We start from the raw sequence: 14,966 nt of genomic DNA, 5'->3' as shown, positions 1-14,966 counted from the left end.
CTGGAAGGATATAGTTTAACCTGCTAAGACTCAGTAACTTTGTATGGATGATGGGATTTTGTTTTAAAATTCTTCTGTCATTTTCCCCTGACATTTTCTTATTCTTTGTAGTGAAGAAGTACTTATTACAGGAAGAGATATTACACATTCAGTGCCAGACCACCACAGTCAAGCTGACTCACACGAATGTTTGAGTTTCCCAGTGCATAGAAAATGTATGTTTAACTGTACAGAACAAGGAATATAGCCAATATTTTATAATAACTTTATATGGAGTAAAATCTATTAAAATAGCAAATCACTGTTGTACACCTGAAACTAATATAATATTGTAAGTCAACTGTACTTTCACTTAAAAAAGTTATGTTTACACTATACTGTAATCTATTAAGTGTGGAATAGCATTATGTCTAAAAAACCAATGTAAATACCTTAACTTAAAAATGCTTTATTGCTAAAAAATGCTGACCATGATTTGAGCCTTCAGTGAATCATAATCTTTTTGCACTAATACAGTCATAGATCACTGATCACAGATCATCATAACAAATATAATAATAATGAAAAATTTTTAAATATCGCGAGAATTACCAAAACGTGACACAGAGACACAAAGTGAGCAAATGCTGTTGAAAAAATGGCGCCAATAGACTTGCTGGATGCAAGGTTGCCACAAACATTGTCTGTAAAAAATGCAATATCTGCGAAACACAATAAAACAAGGTATGCCTCTTGTATTTTAATTACTGTTCTTTTCATCAGGCAGTAGGTGAGGGTAGGGCATTTAGGGGAGGGACCATTATCCCATATGATGGTCACTTTCAAATGTCACTGGCCCTGGGAGAGATTGCTGTTTTCAATGGACATCTCCATGGGCCAGTCAGGCATTTATCTATCTAACCATTCATTCATCCACATACTCATCCCCTCATTAATTTGTTCATATAGTCATTAAATACTCATTAAACACCAACTTTGTGCCAGCCATTTTATGGGGTAAAAAGGAGACATGAAAAGATTTTTACGAGAGCTCATACCACATCATTTTGTAATTAGACATCAGTAATACAAGAATATGGAGGAGGATATGCTGATAAAAATGTAGTACAAATAATAAATATTTTTTTATTCAAATATAGTTGATTTACATTGTTGTATTAGTTTCAGGTATACAACAAAGTGACTCAGTTATATATGTATAGATTCTTTTCCATTATATGTTATTACAAGATGTTGAGTATAGATCCCTGTGCTATACAGTAGGTTGCTGTTGGTTGTCTATTAATGTATTTTTCAAGGGCTCATGACATACTAGGCACTGAGCTAAAAGTTACATGCAGACAATCATTTAAATCACAATCAACTTATAAGCCTATTTTTTTTTTAACCGCCATCTAACAAATGTGGAAGCTGCAGCTTAGAGAGATTATAAAACTGGCCCAAGTTCACAAAGCTAGACTGGAATTCACATCCAATCTGTAGAACTTCAGGTCCTGGTTTTCCACTTCCCAACCACATCCTCCCTTCCTGGGCCTTGATACCTTCTACCCAGGTAGAGACAAATGGGGCATTGGGACAAAGGAGCCAAATGGAAGTGATATTGACCTGGAATTTCAAGACAGGCTTTTGGATTTGATCTTAAAGGATGAAAAGGAATTCTTTTAGGCAGAAGAAGGAAAAAGAAGATTTTAGGAAGCTTGTACATGGAAAGCAAGGACGATTTCAACTCTGAAGGGAGGGAGGGCTGGAAGTGTGAGATAAGGTGGGAAAAGAGCTTGTGGTGGACTTTAAACCTCCCAAGGGGAGGGTCCCTGAGTCCTCTCCATGTCATCAACCAAGATGCCTGGATGCCAGGCACTGGCCCAGGTTGGGTGATCTCCTCCCTTCTTACTGCTCCTACAGACCCTGTTCATATTCTCATAAGCATGTTGGTATCTTCTGCAGCTGCATTATCTAATATGGTGGTCACTAGCCAGACATGGCTATTTAAATTTAATGAAAATGAAACCAAGGTGCAGTTCCTCAGTTGCACCAGCCACATTTCAAGTGCTCAAGAGCCTGGCATGGCTAATATATATATGATCTAGAACATTGCAGAATATTCTATTCAAGAGGGCTGCTCTGTCCTCTGTCTCCTGTGCATGGAGAAGCATCAGGGGACAGGAACCGTGCTTGAAGGATGCCCCAATGTCTTGTATGGAAGATGACATAAAAAAGATGCTCAGTGCTTGTTAGGTCCATAACTTCAGGACTGGAAAGGAGCTTATATCCCACAGCCTCTTTCAACAGGGAGGAAGTCTAAGGCCGATACCATGACTGGTAATATGGCTTTGAACAAGGGACTCTATACTCAGTGTCTTTCCAATTTCAACATGCCCGTGAATCACCTGGGGCTCTCCATAAGGGTGCAGATCCTGAGTCAGTGGTTCTGGGGTGGAGCATAGATTCTGCATTTCTGAGAGGCTCCCAGGTAATGGTGATAATGTTGGTCTGTTGACCACACTTAAAAGTAGCAAGGCTCTGTGACCAGGAGAATAGACCAGATTAAAATGCTGCAGGATAAAGCTGGGCAGTTGAGCTGTTGGTGTGGAGATCTTTCTACAAACTTGGTCCACGAATTCAATTTTGTGAACATAAGGAGAAACTTAAGACACTTGTTCATCTCTGTGTTTTTCGACACTGAGCCATCCCATTTATACTGCCTTTCAGAAGATGAGAAAATCAGAGAGTACATTCAGAAATCAGATGCTAAGAAAACCACCCTCTCCTTTTCCCCGCCGATACTTTCATCATAACCACAATGAAAAGTTAACAGCTACAATCACAAAAGCTTAAATTCAAGGAATAATCAATTATGACTCCATTTAGTAAGAGAAATTGTAAAACGAATAGATCCACACACTTTTGAAACATGAGTCAGAGAGGAAGCAGAAAGGCCAATGTGTTTTTAAAAAGCTTTGGAAAGAGAGGTACATACGCAACACGATCTTCCCAAGAAGAAAAATCTCTTTGAAAGTCTCTGCCTCCTGCAGGGCTCTCCTTCAAAACCACATCTGACATGGGTCTCATTTCCCTGCTCGATGGCATCATCATTAAACAGCCACACATCACAAGTAACATGTTTATCATTTTAACATTCCTTCCAAGATTGAGTTTGCATTATGGATTGTGAAGACATAGATTCTGTTGCTTGGGAGGGGGCAGATGGAGATCTATCAGTGTTCTAGAAAATGAATTTTTAATACCCCTTGAAAGACAAGTTACAGATACTCAGAGGTTTTAACTAAGACCATTTTCACGCCTGAAACAAATATGTTTAATTAGGCAGCTAACAGCTCTCCTCAATGCTACCAAGCTGAGAGAAGCAAACACGAATTCTTTAGGAAAGGAGCAGGTGTTTAGTCCAGAGCGCTGGTCCCATGGCCAGACAGCAAGTTTCCTCACCACGTCTCTACTCAACATCAGGGATCATAGAATGTACGATATTTGTCAAAATGGATGTGGGATTAAATCTGGCTATTGCCTCTTCCTAGCCCTTTAATTTTGTCCAAGCCACTTAATATTTTCTGAGCCTCGGCCATCTGGGCGATAGTAATACCATTTCTGAGTTATAGGAAATATGAAATTGAAATAATTTATGTAAAGCACCAGATACATGGGAACAATTGTTTTAATTGAGGTAGTAATATTCATAATGGTGTTTGGCCTTCACCCCAGGATGAAGAATTTGCTAGTAGTGGGACAGGGCGTGAGAATTTCCAAGGACAGAAGATCCATTCCCCCACTAACCTGCTAGATGACCACTTTGCTGTCTCCAAAGGCCTCTGTGAAAATGCATATCAAAATGAGGGTGTTCAGTAGTAGTGAGGGTGCAAAGAACAGAGAAGGGTGGTGGGTATACCAGCAGGTTGAACATCATAGTCAAAATACTGCTTATATTCATTAATGTAATTAACACCAACTGCATCCCAACACGCATCAGGCAACACGGTAAACACTTTGGATACGTTACCTCATTCAATCCTCACAGCAGCCCTGGGAGATCGGTACTAATATTAATTCTATTTAGTACAAGGGTTTCCAAATTCAACACTGTGGGTATTTGGGGGCAGATAATTCTTTGTTGGCAGAGCTGTCTTGTGCGTTGTAGGATGTTTAGCAGTATCCCTGGCCGTGACCTACTAGGTACCAGTAGCACACTCTCCCCACCCCAGTTATGGCAACCAGTAATGGCCCCAGGCATGGTCAGATGTGCCGGGTCAGGGGGACAGTCACCCTCGGTTGAGAATCGCTGGGTGAATAATCAATGAATAAAATAAAGTAGTGAAGTTCAGAGACTTCCCCAGATGACCTGGCAAGCAAGTGTTGGAGCCAGGATCAGAAATCAGGTGGCGAGTTTCTCAAACCTCACCCTTGTATGTTGATACCAAAGCTATACTCTCTCCTAGGCCCAGAATATAAGGTAAAGAAAGCTGTGTGTTTGGGGGGATTTGAGTGCTAGGAGGAGCCTTTGTAGCAAAACCTCTGCTGTGACAAACGAGCATAATAAGCCATCTGACAGCCTGGCCACATCTGATGGTTGCAGGTAAATACTTGCCCTGGAGAAGCTCTCCCTGATTGCGACGCCACCAGCTGTGCAAAAACAAGCCGAAAACTGTTTCTTGGGAACATCTCCCTTGGCCAGTTCATGGCGTTTAAGAAAAACTTTTTGGCCCCAAACCATTATCTCCTCCTTATTAATAAGATTTGGCAGTAGATGTGTTTTGGCTTTAAAAAAAAATGAAGTCTACTTTCAGAGATGGAGACTTGCTTTCACTGAGGAATCCAAATGACTATCCTAGGTTCAAAAGGGAAATTAAATGAGAACATTTTGATTATGCTCAGATATGTGTCTGGTATTCCAAGGGGACAAATTTCACTTAAATAAGTGATCTCTGTAGTGATTTGTTAAAAACAATTCCTCTTATTCCTAGAGTCCTATCTCTGTAGTTTAGCTGGGTCTATCACAGGCATCTGAGGAAGCCCGTTATTACACTGGCATGCATTGCTTTAATAATACAGCTTGCTCACATGTGCCTTACAGCCACAAAGCACATTCATATTCATCTCAACTCATCTTCTCAATAGCTCCTTAGAGGTAATATTACTATGCCCATTTTTACGTATGTGGAAACTGAGGCTCAAGGAGGTTGGCGTCCACCAGTCAACAGCTGGCAGAGACTGGGCTCCAATTCAGGTGTTTTAATCCCAAAAGGGTGGAAAGGTGATGGGTGCCTGGTTGGGAGCAGACTTTGGGGAAGATGTGAGTCTGGCTTTGGAGGCCAACTCCATCTATTCTCCTTTGGCCTGTGACTGCACTCATAGCTGGGCCTCCAGAAGACCCAGGAGTGATGCCCCAGCTAGCAATGCTCAAGGGTTGATTAGGCAGCCCCAAGGCCTGGACATTCCCAGGGCTGTGTGGATGCCTGGGCCTGACTACAGTGCCACAGAGCCCAAGGCAGTGCAAACACACGAGTGTGCATGTGGGCACGTACAAAGTGCATGAAAACAAGGATACCGGGACACAAACTTCGCACAGGTCAACACGTAGTCAAAGTGGGGGCAAAGGGACTGGCCCCAGGCAGGTCCCCAGTGGGCTCTACTTGTGTCTTTAATTATTGTTCCAGTCTACCTTCAGTGCCCACCTCCTCACCCACCCCTCCTTGGTCCGAAAATGTTCACTCAGTGTGCTCAATTTAGGATAACTTCTTCCTGCACTACCTCTAGCTTAAAACTTCTCTCCATCCTTTAGTGCCTTAAACTCTTCTGGCCCATAGTGTATGAGATCCTGCTCCAAGGCACCAATGGAACAGAAGAGCCATGAGGTCAGAGTCTGAGGGTATTTCATACTCCTGTGTCCTCAGCCCCCAGCTGGGCCCTTGGCACATGGATCGAGAGAGGAGGGAAAAAGCAGAGGCTGAGCCAAGTCACCACGGCTGGCACGCAAGGCCTGCCACTCACTGACCATGTGACCATGAACGAGTCAGTTACACTGTGGTAGAACAAGGGACCCTGAAGGGGGCCACCTCCTAATCCCCAGAACCTGTGAATATGTGACCTTAATGGGCGAGAGGAGACTCAGGTTGCAGACTGAATTAAGGCTGCTAACCAGCTGACTTTAAAATAGAGAGTTCATCCTGGATTATCCGGGTGGGCCCAGTGTGATCACAAGCGTCCTTAAAACTGGAAGCTAGAGGCAGAAATGGAGTCAGTGCTGAAGTGATGCCATATGAAAAACACCAGACCCTCTGTCACAGGTTTTGAAGGTGGAAGGAGACACAAGTCAAGAAATGCAGGCGGCTTCCGGAAGCCAGAGGAATCAAGTGCATGGATTCGTGGCTAGAGCCTCCTGAACGGAGTGTGTCCTGCCGACACCTTGATTTTAGCCCCGGTGAGACCCACGTTGGACTTTGACCTCCAGAACCGTAAGATAATACGCTCGTGTTGCTTTAAACCACTAAGTTCGTAGTAATTTACTATAGTGGCATTAGATGCAAACACAAATCTAAGGCTCCATTTCACCATCTTTAAAATGGGGTCAGTAATGGCACAGACCCTGCAGTAATGAGTAAATGTGACAGCGCGGTATATGTAAAGCTCACGGAGGACAACCCGACTAACACGGTAACTTTCAGTGCTTATCAGATGTGCAAAAATGGTCGTTGAGCGAATGAATAGATGAATGAATGAACGAACAAAATTGCTGGAGGCAAGAAGCAAGTAAAGGGATCTAGGGTGTGTTCAAGGAAGGATCAAAGTATTTGCAAATTTAAGGTTGACTGTGTACACAATTAGTTACTTGCCCTTTGCCACTGTCTGCAGAAGCTTAAAGAATATGGTAACCAGGCTCGCCCTTGGTTTTGACCCTGAATTTCCCTATTAACCTGTTTCTGCTGTGGTTAGCTGTCATCCAATGCGCTACCATGCCGATCCTCTCCAGAAACTGATGGATGCAAACCCCTTGGGTCTCTCAGCACAGAAACAAATAGTAATAATAATAATAATAATACAAGAATTAAAATAAACTATGACAATGTGAGAGCAGTGGCTAGTGGTATTTCATAATATTGGGTTGACTACAACGTGAAGTGATAGAATAGCCTCCATACTATTCCCTCAAAGTCCTGTGCTTTCCACCCTTCATTTTTGCCTGTGGGAAACAATCCACCCTGAAGAAACCTTGTTTCCACCAAGATTTTTTTTTTTTTTTCCTTTTTTGCAGTTCCCCTGTCCCAGGCCATCAGGCATCTAACCTATAACAGAACAGCCTGCTCTGTCTTCACACACCAGCATTTTCTAAATATTCGCATTCCTCAGATGCCAGCTCCTTCCTTATTTTCTCAATTCCGTATTTGTTTATCCTCAAAAGCTCCTTTGTAGCTGCCCACATGGATCTGGGAAAATGTGGAGGCCAGCCCTCTTCCCTTGGGCAGCAAAGGGCCCACCAGGAGCCCCATTTTCCATTTCTCCACCTCGGGGGCACTCTCCTGAGAACAGAACTGGCTGCAAGGTCCCTGTGGGCCCAGCAGCTGACCCAGCCCTTCAAACGCACAAACGGTCCTCTGAGGGTCTGGGGCCTGGTGAGTGCAGGTTCCCTCAGGGGGATTTTTAAACCCATGGTTCCCTGTTTTGCAAGTAGGAGCCCGTCATTTCAGCCTGGTCCCCCCTCAGACAGACCTCAGAGCCCGGGGTATTTAAAAGCCAGGGATCATATCATGGCGAGGGTTCCCTGACTGTGAACTTCGCCCTTGAAGGGTGCAGCCCTCGCCCACAGATTATAAGGTAACAAGCAAGCCAGTGACCTCCCCTGCACCCCGACCTTGCCCTCTGCATGGGCTGGGAACCCCTGCAGAAGGTCAGCCGGGAGAGAGTTGGAAAAGAGCCAGCTGTGGGCCTGCCACGGCCAGTCCCAGAGGAGGGTTAGGAGGAAGTGGCGTTTCTTTGGTCAACAAGAAGTGAGTCTTCTCTCCAGCATGGGCTAGAGCAGGACTTCTGGTCCTGGAGTTGGAGTCTAGAGTCATTTCTTCTTTAGGGGAAGAAAGAGGCATTTCCTTGCTTCACACTCTTACTGCCTCCCCACTGCCTTTAGAGGAGGCTCCGAGTCCTCTTCAGAACCTTCTGGAATCCTGCTTCTACCTGCTTCTCTGCTCCACCCACCTCCGGGCACACAGTCGACTTTCAGCTCTCCTGAGCTGTTAGTGAATCCTCTCGGCTCTCCATGCCTCCCAGACTTCATTGCCTCTGCAAAAGCTCTCTTCCCCACCTGGGTAATTCTTAATTACCCTTCAAAGCTCAGCCCAGCCGTCACTTCTCCAGCCCCACTAGAGACCTGTCCTTACCGGGTGATAGGTAGGCATAGAAGGCCCCAGCATTTTGCACCTGCCAACTCATTTACTCTTCACTATCACAACATGAAGTAAGTCAGTGAGACTATAAGCCCATTTTACACATTGGGAAACCAAGTCCAGAGAGCTTAAGCAACTTGTCCAAGGTGGCAAAGTTGACAAGAGGCAGAGCTGGGGCAAGCAGCCCAGCTCTGGTGTCAGCTTGGGCTCTGTACTCGGCCAGAAGCAGATTTTCACCAGCTGTGTGACCTTGGACTGGTTACTTAACCATTGCTGAACTTCAGTTGCCTCATCTAGAAAATAGGCTTACAAAGAGAACCTATGAAGAGGTATAGCTAAAAACAGAATGTGTCTTGAACGCCTACTGTGCAGTAAACACTCAGTTAAGACCTTGTAACTATAATATTATCACTACAGATAATCCTTAGTATGGCCTCCCTCACAGCCCTGATGACACCAGACCTAATCGTGACCTGAATCCCCACACAGGGCAGGAACTTAAGGTGGTGCCTAATTCAGAGCTTAGCAGGTATGAGTAACAGAGGAATGAATGATTGCATCTAGTCTAACGCACTTATCACACCAGGCCCATCTTGAGCACTCAATTAATGTTAGTAACAATTATTATCATAAATTAATAGTAATTAATAATTATCATTATCACTGTTTTCTTGGATCCTGTAACATAGCTGCAACTCCAGTGGGGGGGCTTCTACTTTGTCATTTGTGTTGAATGAAGGACAATCACAGTCTCCTAGCTGATTCAGAAGAAATACTGCCAGCTTGGCGGCCATATCCACCAAAGGGCAATAGCAGGAGTCTTAATCATATCACTCGATGAACTGAGTTTCCTTTCGTTGTTCACAACAGGGGTGGAGAGGGTGGAAAAGTCAAACGGGGTAAAAGCCAAAACAGTCCAATCATTTACCCACAATGGGAATCACTGACCACAGGGCCAGGGTCAATATTAGGGCAAGTTACGTATCAATGTGGGGTCATTTGTCTCCGTTCTTCCCAGTTCTGGGAGAGCAGATTGGCCCTGGGCCAGCCCACGGGAGCGGGGAGCCGGCAGTGTGGACTCTAGCCGTGAAAAACAAGACGCTAGGAGGTTTTATGCTCCTAGAGCTTAAAGGTCAAACCAAGCTGCTGTTACAGCGCCCATATGCTTTCCGGATACGCTCTCCGCAGGGGTGAACAAAGTCCAGCTTGCGGGAAGGAATCCAGAGGCCGTGTCCTCTAGTGACAACGGGGCAGAGGCGCTCCTCCTGGCTGTCCGGGAGGGCTCTGGGAAAATGGCACATACTGTGTTTAGGGGCCAAGCCGGGGCCCGTGGAATTAAGGAGGAATATTGTCATTCTCATTACTAATTATAATAGTTTACTCTTCATGGAACACATACTGGGGGCTGTGCTTTGTGATTTCATATGTGACATCACTTAACCCTCACAGATGCCTCGGGGGCAGGGTGGGGGGATTATTACCACAATTAGACAAATAATGAAGTTGGAAAGTTCAAGACTGCCCAAGCTCATCATCTAGCAAGTGGCAGGGAAGGGATTTCCAGCCCAGTGCAACATGCCTCCAAACTCAGCCATCAGATGGATGTGGGCAGTTGCTCACCCCAAACCCATCCTCTCCTTTGTCTTTGCTCAGAAGACCCTGACTTCGTCCAGGGCAGCCATGTGTTCACCCCCCAGGAGATGCTGGCTCTCCCAGAATCCCCTGCAGCTGGGGTAACCCCAGGACAGCACCAGCAGGGAAAGCTCACCTGGAGGAGGAGGCCATTTTAGGCACACATTCGCTTCCTGGAGAAAAAGAGGGCAGGGTCATCTATCCCTTCTTCTTCTGCCTCAAATGAGTTCTTGAGCCGGGAGAGAAAGAGGCCTTCTTCTTTTTATAGTTTTCTTTTTCCCCCCAGTTTTACTGAGGTTTAATTGACAAAAACTGTGTATATTTAAGGTGTACAACTGGGGGATTTGACATATATATACATTGTGAAATGATCCCCACAATCAAGGTAATTAACACGGCCACATCTCACATAGTTACCTGTGTGCGTGTGTGTTGTGAGAAGACTCAAGATCTACTTCTAATAAATTTCAGGTATATACAATGCCGTGTGATTAACTAGAGTCACCAGCCTGTGTGTTAGAGCCCCAGAACGTATTCATTGTATAACTGAAAATGATACAGTGGAAGAATGGATAAAGAAAATTATATATATATATATATATATACACACACACACATATATACATGCAATACACACACACACAGTGGAATATTATTAAGCCATAAAAAGAAGGACATCCTGTCATTTGCAACAACATGGATGACCCTGGAGGACGTCACATGAGGTGAAATAAACCAGACACAGAAAGACAAATACTGTGTGATCTCACTTATATGTGGAATCTGAAAAGAAGGCAGAAGCCTCCTAATGCACAGAAGGCTTCTTGTGCTCATGAGGGAAAGACAGAGAACATCTCAGAGACCTCAGAACTGGGATCATTGATGGGTTGAAGTAACACCTGGAACCAGGCGCCTGGGGCCTTCTCATTAGTACCACGAGCCAAACAAGCAGCCGGCCACAGCCTCTGTGTCCTACAGCAGGGGCAGGTGTGCCTGAGAGGTGTCTCCATCATTGCCTTCAGGGAAGGGAAGGAATAACATATAAAATAAATGGAAACTGGATGAAAGGTACAAACATCGAAACAGCTGGAACTTGGCCTTGGTAACAAACACGCTCCTTAAGACTCCTTCTGCTGCCCTATTCTTCTCCCTTGAGCTGGAGAACTGGTCCTGGCCCCACTGGCCAGCAGAGCGGCTAGGAGGGTTTGAACAGTCAGCTCCGACCCTCTAATTGCATTTATCATGTACTAATTAGCATTTAATAAACAGCGAGCAGGCGCCCAAACTGAAACAATAAAGCGACCTCATCCCTACTTCAAAGATGAAGAAACTCAGATTCAGATGTTAACAGCGGCAATAATGAAGGGCGGCAATGCCTAATCGGAGTGAATGGCGCCATTAGAACCCAGAACCGCCTGATCTGGAGTCCGCTTGCAGGCGGGAGGCTTTGTAATTAGCCACCGCCATGCTTCTGAGGCCCTCACTGGTTGGAATAATTAACGCAGGCACATTTTGTTTCAACGGGAGCCAAGTCTCGGGTATCTAGATGGACATTGCAAGGCCCCAACACTCTTTTCTGCCAGGTGTGAGTTCTTGGGGTTGGGAAACTCTGCAGAGTGCCGGGTGCGGGCCCCGCATGGCCTTGCCACGGGACGCTGGACCTTGGCAGGTGTTAAACTGGGGAGCGGTGTGGCTCTCGGAGTGTCCCCGAGGCCAGCACCAAGGACTTGGCCACCAGTGGGCCACATTTTTTGATCCCATTCTGGCCCCCCACCCCATTCTCAGCTAAGACTTGATGTTTACCTGGGGACTAGCTGCGCCAGGGGCTCTGAAAGGGTGGGTCCCAGGCCAGCAGCCTCGGCCTCACCTGGAAACGTGCTAGAAATGGAATTCTCCAGCCTCACCTCAGACCCACTGGATCAGAAACTTCAGAGGGAGTTTGCATTTTAAGAAATGCAAACTGCATTTCGGAAATCTGCATTTTAAGAAGCCCCCAAGAGGATTCTGATAGACACTCAGGTTTGAGAAGCGCTCCCTGGACCAGTCCTAAGATAGGAGCCCTCTTCATAGCATGAGGCAGGAGTGCTGAGGAGCGTTCACAGACCCGCAGTTCTTGGAGCAAAGGCCTCCTTCTCTGGTCCTTGTTCAGTCCATCACCGTCGCACAGAACTGCTCACGCTTGGGGACCTTCCTGTAGCGGACAGCTTTCTCATCTGCGTGTTTCCCATCTCCCCACATTTGTCCTCAATGCTAACTCTATACAGAATGTCCTTCCTCTTCCGAGAAGCCTTCCCAGACTGCTTTCTCTGCTCCACCAGCTCAAAATAGCCTGTGATCTCTTATGGAAGTTACTTGTTACATGTACTATGCAATCCACAAGGGCAGGTACACACTGGCTTGTACATAGTATGTCTTCCATAATATTCTCCTAATGTAAATTCAATAAATATTCTGGGGGCATTAACTTGAAGAACTTACCCATGTCACATTTTCTTATTTTTACCCTTCAATTTTATTCCCCTCCCTCCTTTGATTATAAATAGAGGGGCTTTAATTTTTCCTCTTCCCCCAACCACCAATTTAAAAAGGCATAATTTAAGTGTCTCTCCCCTTAAAGTTTGGTCCCCTTTCCCATGTGAGAAAGTCAATGATTAATAACTAGGTTGCTGGACTTTCAGACACCATGTTGTCTCATCATTATTTTTCCCCGGGTCAGCACCTATTTACCAAATGTCTGATCTGGGCTAATAGAGAAATTCTGGAGAAAATGTAAAAACAAATTTCATACAGTGGTTCAGCTCTTCAGATCCTTATAACTTGGGCTGGGACACAGCTTTCAAAAAACCTAAAACAACCCTGCTGTAGTTAGAGGCGGTTCATCAGAACGATGCAGAGACTGCTTCCCCCAGTCAGATCTCAGGCCTCAAGTCAGGGAAGGACAGAAGTGTGTGCATTGAGACGTCTGCGGAGGCTTGCTGGCGGAAGGAAGTCTTGAGGATGCTCCTTGGGGTTGGATGCTAGAAACTTCCACTGCCTTTCTTGTCCACTTACCCATCACCGGGGACAACACTGACAAGAGCCCTGCCTGGAGGGATCTTGCAGTTTGGTTAGGGAAACAGGTAATTTAAACCCACAAGCCTTACATGACTTGGAATATGCAGAAGAGAAATACAAAGGGCTCGGGAATACTGAATCCAGCCAGGGCAGTCCAGGCAATGCTTCCTGGGGGAAGTGACTTCTAGGTAAAGATCTGACAGCTGAGTTATCCAGGGAAGAGAAGGGAGTATAGAGGGATGTGGAATAATACCCCATGGCAAGAGCAGATGCAGACTCGAGGTCCTGAAGAGAAGTTTCTGACAGCCAGGACTTGGTGTATGAGATGCAAAGTGATAATAGTCTAAAGACATGATTCTCCGATTTGAGCTGCTTCAGAATCCCCTGAAGGGTGTGTGAAAACCTATATTGCTGGGTCCACCCCCAGAGTTTCTGATTCAGTGGATCAGAGCTGGGGCCTTAGCATTTGCATTTCCAGCAAGCTGCCAGGTGCTGCTGGAGCAGCTGGTCTGGGAAGCACACTTTGAGAACCTAATCTAAGGGAACGAGGATTGTCAACACATTAGGAGCTCACACAACCTTTAATAAACCTGAGCCCACTGAATGGGTCCACTATTACTCCCATTTCACAGATGAGGAAGACAATCGGTAAGACTGAATTGTTTACCCCAGATCCCAAAGGTAGAAGATGTCGAAGCTGCTATTACCCATGTTCTTTGAACTGGACCACCTCTATTTCTCAGACCAGCCATGAGCTACAGAAGGAGGAGGTGTGGCCATATATGAAGACACATGTCTTGCCGCTATTTAATAAGTAACTTTTCAAAGGGACGTGAAGGGGAGACACAGAGGGGTGAGGCAGTGAGCTGCAGTTACCCCAACTCTGCCCCATCCCCTTTGCCCTGGACAAGGTTGAAGCGTGGGTAGAATCTTCCCATGACCAGGTAAAGAAATGGATCCCACAGTCTGTACACACCATTTCAGATACAGAAGATCACTAAGACAAATGTCGGAAGGGTCAATAACATGGTAAAAGCTGATTATCAGCTATTTAATCCCTATTAAAAGTTTCACAAACAGTTTGAGTTTCTTGAAGGAAAAATAAAGTCACCTCTTTGTTACATGCACTTAATAACTGTGCATTTATATACACACACAGACACCTCTGTGCAGAGTTAAATGTGTATACCAGATGATAATTTATTTCTAGATGCCACGTGAAGATAAGATTCAACATGCATAAGTGTGTGTGTATAGAAAGTTCTATGGTCCTAGTTGATCTTATAGGAAGGTATACCCACATTTAGAAACATACCAGAGAGTTAGTAAGAAGAGCCTGACTTTATTTAATACTCCCCATAATCCCACAAGGGCGGTGCTACATTATCTCATGTGTTGTGAGGATTATATCAGATCCTATATGAGAAGCTTATTGCCTGATACATGATATACTTTCAGTAAATAATAGCTGGTAATATAATTATTACTTGTGGGCGTTCTACAACCACTTGGTGGCCATGTCAACTTGGGCAGTTCTTTTTGTTTCTCTAAGTTTCAGGCCCCTCATCTGTAAAATGGAAAGAATTGCTAGCTAGATTAGGTCAAAGTGTTCAAAGCATTTCTGATTTTGGCTGAAGAGTCTTGTGTCCAAACGAGATTATATGTGGGACTGGTCCAAAGTGGAGTTTTTCTGGCTGTTTTGCATAAACTCTTGGACTTTCTTTGAAGTCTCAGACTGTTTTACTTCACATCTCAGAGCCTTAGTTTCCTCTTCTGAAAAATGGAACTAATGATAGAACCGATCTCACGGGGGTTGTAGCCATGAAGAAATGAAACGGTGCATGTGAAGTATTTTAGGCCATACAAAGTGCCCACATCTGCCTTGATTTTATCCTC

The 14,966-nt window shown here is 44.9% G+C and overlaps 1 long non-coding RNA gene across 1 annotated transcript in view; it reads right to left on the bottom strand.

The window, feature by feature from the left end:
- LOC309649344 overlaps positions 1-14,966 on the bottom strand; it is a 979,232-nt gene that overhangs the window by 927,525 nt on the left and 36,741 nt on the right. The gene's annotated exons all lie outside the window — the stretch shown is intronic.

Source organism: Balaenoptera physalus (genome assembly GCF_965194825.1).
Source record: "Balaenoptera physalus genome assembly, chromosome: 19".
In the NCBI taxonomy this organism is placed as follows: domain Eukaryota; kingdom Metazoa; phylum Chordata; class Mammalia; order Artiodactyla; family Balaenopteridae; genus Balaenoptera; species Balaenoptera physalus.
This window is presented reverse-complemented; position numbering and strand designations above follow the sequence as displayed.